Source organism: Desmodus rotundus, chromosome X (assembly GCF_022682495.2).
Source record: "Desmodus rotundus isolate HL8 chromosome X, HLdesRot8A.1, whole genome shotgun sequence".
NCBI classification, from domain to species: Eukaryota; Metazoa; Chordata; class Mammalia; order Chiroptera; family Phyllostomidae; genus Desmodus; species Desmodus rotundus.
The window spans coordinates 42,009,458-42,015,292 of record NC_071400.1 but is presented as its reverse complement, the minus strand read 5'-3'; the positions used below and the strand labels follow the sequence as shown (position 1 = coordinate 42,015,292).

Here is a 5,835-nt window from a genome sequence, read left to right as displayed (position 1 = left end):
GAGTGTCATAAGTAGTCATAGATTGTCACATATAAGTGTATATCTATTACTTTTATTCTGCCTTTTTCATTTTAATATTACTTCAGATACAAATGTCCATATATCAATATAGTCCCCATATTTGTCATTTTTAATAGGCATAGGGCATTCCATCTAATTGACATGCAAGGTTTTGTTTAGCCACTCACCTCTTGCTTAATATTTAGTTGTTTACAGTTTTTAATGGTTATAGTAGAGCTCTCATTAACACTTGTACAAATTATTTTCCTTTGTTTTAAGGTTATAAATTAATTTCTTTTGTCTTAAGATTATTTCAGTTGAAATGTTCTCAGAACACTTCAGACTCAATCTAACTTATGCCCTGCCTACATCTAAAGAAATGATAGAAGGTTTACAATAAAAGCATATGTACAAAAGATATGGAGACAACCAAAGTGTCCTTCAATAAAGGATTGGATAAAGAAGATGTGGTACATGTGTACCATGGAATATTACTCAGCCATAAAAAAGATGAAATACTGCCACTTGCAACAACATCAATGGACCTTAATAATATAATAATACATAAGTCAGTCAGAAAAATCTAAGAACCATATGATTTCACTCATATGTGGGATATAAAACTGAAACTCAGACACAGACATACAACACTATGGTGGTTACCGAAGGGAATGGGGGTAACAGGAGGCCAATATATGGTGATAGAAGATGATTTGAATTTGGGTGGTGGGCACACAATGCAATATACAGATCACGTATCAGAGAAATATACACTTGAAACCTATATGATCTTATTAACCAATGTCACCCCAATAAATTTAATTAAAATATAAATAATTTTATTATTATTTTTTAAATCTTTCAATGAAATTTTTATTGGCCTTCTGCCTTGCCAAGGGATGCCCCATTTCTGTGGCTTTTAATGCCTCAAAACTTTGGTGTCACTGACCTCAGACACCACTCTGCCGTCCACAATCCTGTGGGTTGTGGTCTTTTGGATGGTTTGTAAGGAGGGGTTCTTGTTCAGGGGGTCGACAAGATTGAAGTCCTCCCCTTCTTCCAGTAGGCTGTGGTAGGTGGCAATCTCAGCCTCCAGCTTGACCTTGATGTTCAGCAGGGCCTCATACTCCTGGGCCTGGAGCTGCCCCTCTGCCCAGGTCTGGGCCAGCTCTGACTCCAGGTGCAGCAGAATCCCATTGAGTTGTTCCATCTGCATGGCATAGTACGTCTCCACCTCCTCCAGGCTGTTCTCCAAACTGACCGTCAGATTCCTCATTGAGTCCAGGTCGATCTCCAACGACTGAACCATACGTCTCACCTCTGTGAGTGCTGTCTCAGCAGCGCCTATCTCAGTGGTCTGCGAGGTGACTACTGTGGTGCTCTCTTCAATCTGATGGGACCAGTACTTGTCCAGCTCCTCTCGGTTCTTCCGAGCCAGCTCATCATACTGGGCCTGGATGTCTGCCATGATTTTGCCGAGGTCCTGAGATTTGGGGGCATCCAACTCCATGGTCAACCCAGAATTGGCAATCTGGTTTTGTAGACCATTTACTTCCTCCTCATGGTTCTTCTTCATGAAGAGCAGCTCCTCCTTAAGAGCCTCGATCTCTGTCTCCAGCTGCAGCCGAGTGATATTGGTGTCATCGATGACCTTTCGGAGCCCACTGATGTCATTCTCCACAGACTGGCGCATGGCCAGCTCCGTCTCATACTTGACTCTGAAGTCATCAGCAGCAAGACAGGCATTGTCAATCTGCAGAATGATGCGGGCATTGTCCACAGAATTTGAAAAGATCTGAGCCCTCAGGTCTTCGATGGTCTTGAAATAATGCCTCCAGTCTCTGACCTGGGGTCCCTTCTTCTCTAAGTGTTCCCGAATTTTGATCTCCAGGCTCCGATTATCAGCCTCCATGTTTCTCACCCTCTCCAGGTAGGAGGCCAGGCAGTCATTCAGGCATTGCATAGTCTCCTTCTCGCTCTGGATGCCCCCTATGCCCACCAGAACCCCGGCCATCCCTGCAGCCAGGCCCCCACATCCCCAGCTGCCCCGCAAGCTGGTGGAGCAGGACACGGAGACCCCAGAGCCCGAGCCCCCGGAGCCTACATAGATGCTAGCCACGCTGCTGGTTGGCTAGACCCCGTAGCTGGGCGACTGCACGGAGCCCAGGGTCAGGTAGCTTGAGGAGAAACTGGAGCATGTGCTGAAGCTCATGTTGTTCAGGGAGGAAGGTGAGAAGCCGAGACTCAGGTTGAAGCTGCCTAAAAATATAAATAATTTTAAAAGCACATATATACCCCAGCTGGTGTGGCTCAGTGGATTGAGTGCCAGCCTGAGAGCCAAAGGGTCTCTGGACTGATCCCCAGTCAGGTCACATGCCTGGGTTGTAGGCCAGTTCCCCGGTGGGGGGCACATGAGAGGCAACCATACATTGATGTTTCTCTCCCCCTCTTTCTCCCTTCCTTCCCCTCTCTCTAAAAATAAATAAAATAAACTCTTTAAAAAAATAAAAAGCACATATATAATATATGTTAATATATGCATGGACACTGATAGGACTAAGCAGAGAAATAACTAAAAAGTCTTATGTGAGAGCAATAGACTCCAAACCATGTGATTCATGTTTTGAGATGGAATAATGATGTTTATGAGTTCAGACTTCAGTTTCTCCCTATGGTGGTATTTGATTCTGCCCCACAGAGGAAATTTTAAATCCCCTAAAATAATCCTACCCTATTCTGTCATTTAAGGCAACAGAATATGGTGGTAACTTGCTACCTCTGTGATCTTGAACAAGTTACTGAACCACAGGGTTCTTCAGTTCCCTCAAATATAAAATGAGGATAATAGGACTTCTGGCCAAGATGGAGGCATAGGTAGATACACTTTGCCGCATTGCACAACCAAAAGAAGGACAACAACAAATTTAAAAACAAAATATAATGAGAAATAATAGCCAAGTACTGGAAGCAACCTAAGTGCCCATCAGCAAACGAGTGGATCCAAAAACTATGGTATATTTACACAATGGAATTTTACACAGCAGAGAGAAAGAAGGAGCTTATACCCTTTGCAACAGCATGGATGGAACTGAAGAGCATTATGTTAAGTGAAATAAGCCAGACGGTGAGGGACAAATACCATATGATCTCACCTTTAACTGGAACATAAGCAATAGAAGAAAAAAGCAAACAAAATATAACCAGAGACATTGAAGTTAAGAACAATCTAACAATAGCCAGGGGGGAGTGGGGTGGGGACAGTGAGCAGAGGGGATTACAGGAACTACTATAAAGGACACATGGACAAAACCAGGGGGGATGGTGGGGGAGGGGGAGGTAGGTGGGTTCAGCCGGGGTGGGGGGAGGGAAGGGGAGAAAAGGCATATACAACTGTAATTGAATAACAATAAAAAATAAACTAAAAAAAAATGGGCAAAGAACTTGAACAGACAATTCTCCAAGGAGGACATACAGAACACCCAGAGACATACGAAAGGATGCTCAGCATCACTAGCCATCAGAGAGATGCAAATTAAAACCACAATGAGATACCACTTCACACTGGTGAGAACGGCCATCATAAACAAATCAACAAACAAGTGCTGGCAAGGTTGTGGAGAAAAGGGAACACTTTTGCCCTGTTGGTGGGAATGCAGTCTGGTGCAGCCACTGTGGAAAACAGTATGGAGTTTCCTGTAAAACTAGAAATGGAATGGCCTTTTGACCCAACAATTCCACTTCTGGGATTATACCCTAAGAACCCTGAAACACCAATTCAAAGAACCTATGCACCCCAATAATCATAGGAGCACAATTTACAATAGCCAAGTACTGGAAGCAACCTAAATACCCATCAGTAAATGAATGGATCAAAAAAACTCTGGTACATTATACAATGGAGTACTACACAGTATAAAGAAAGAAGAAACTCCTACCATTCATGACAGCAGGATAGGACTGGAGAGCATTATGTCAAGTGAAGTAAGCCAGGCAGTGAAAGACAAGTACCATATGATCTCACCTATAAGTGTAACCTAATCAACAAAACAAGCAAGCATGCAAAATATAACCAGTGACCTTGAAATAAAGAACAAACTGACAATAAACAGAGGGGAGATGGGAGGGGCATAATGAGGAAAAGAAGGGAAGGGTCATCAAGGAACATGTATAAAAGACACATGGGCAAAGCCAAAGTGGGGTAGGATGGAGGGTAGAAGGTTGGGGTGGGTGAGGCAGGGGAAAGAGGTGGGGGGAATATGGAAATAACTGTATTTTAACAAAAATAAAAAATTTCAAATAAATTAAGTGAGTTAATGCTTGTAAAGCACTTAGAATGGTGTCTGCTGCATAATAGGAGCTATATAGGTGCTTGCGGGATCATTATCTTCCCAGCCAAACCTGAAGTGTGAAATGCCAGACTAACCTGGATGTGGAAGAAGTTCCACATTCAAGAAGAGATTCCGTAAGTCTGTGAAATTAACAGTTTGCACTCTGCCCAACCCTCCTAGACATGCAGGTCATTGGCTCAGGACTGGACTATTGCTGTTGTAATACCAATAACCAGCATCCATCTACCACTCTACCTTGAACCAAGAGCTTTTACATGTCATTTCACCTGACCCTCAAAAAAACTGAAGAAGTTTGGCAAAAGGGAGGTGCTGGCTCTTCACATCACTATGCTTAGTGCTTTCTCCAGTTCCAACTTGGACTCTGTGAGAGGAATAATTGTCTTTTTTGCCCTTATTATCCCCCACAGAACCTAGTCTAAACAGGCAATTTCAGGTGGTCAGTTCAGTATGGAAGCAAGGTATACAATACTGGCTCTGGAACAAAAAGACATGGACTTGAGGCCCAACTCCATCACTATGATCCTGAGAAATTAGTTTACCTCTTTAAGCCTCAGATACCTCATCTTTGAAAATGGGAACAATACCAGTGCTTTCCTCAAATGATTGCTAGGGATATCAAAAGAGATAATACACATAAAGCCCTTTGCACAGTGTCTGCCTTCCCACCCCAGAAGCGAGAGTTACACTTGGTATGGTTTGAATACATGGAAGCACAATTAAAGAAAGGAGTTTGAAATACTGAAGGCAAGAGTTAAGATGTAAAATCACAGGGCTTTTTTCCATCAAAAAGAAACTTAGAACAATGTGTGAGCAGGAAGAGATTTGCACAACCATGGGCTTAGTTCCAGGAAAGGAGCAAAGAGCTCTAAGAGTGAAGAGGAATCAGTACAGGGAAATACAACCCGAAATAGATCCAGGAACCCATTGCTTGGCCTGGAAACCTGAAAATTCTGAATTGGGCTCCTCTGAATATTATGTCCTGATTCAAAAATGTGAGCTCAATTATGTTCAGATCAGAAAATTCTGGCATGCACTTCAAACAGCTGGGTTCTTGCTATAAATTTCCTGCTGTGAGCAAAGCATAATGAAGTGGAGGTTTTTTCATGTGCATTTTTAAATCTGTGTGACAAAAATATAGCTCTAGAAAGTGAAGAAATGCAACTGCCCCTGGTAGACTCCATTTAAATCTATTCAAATCCAAAAATAGCAATCCCTTGCCAATCAAAGTTAAATGACTTCTCAAGTTTCCCAGTTGCACCAAAAGCAGGCACAGAGGCTTAGCAAACAAGGCCATGGCTGTGAGAGGCTGAAATGCCCATTTCATTCCAATTTTGGGTCCACTCTGCTTACGTCACCTCTCCACAGTGTTCTGTAGATGCCCTCATATAGCTTGCCTGGGTGGCAGCCAGGCTTGGCACAAAAGGAAAAGCACCAAGGTGAATGTATCTTCCCCCTCACTCAGTGACTTCTCTTGGTGGCTGCCAAG

At 43.0% G+C, this 5,835-nt stretch overlaps 1 pseudogene; it reads right to left on the bottom strand.

The window, feature by feature from the left end:
- Positions 1–886: 886 nt before the first annotated feature.
- On the bottom strand, positions 887–2,212 carry LOC112296882 (keratin, type I cytoskeletal 18 pseudogene; annotated as a pseudogene).
- Positions 2,213–5,835: the final 3,623 nt, after the last annotated feature.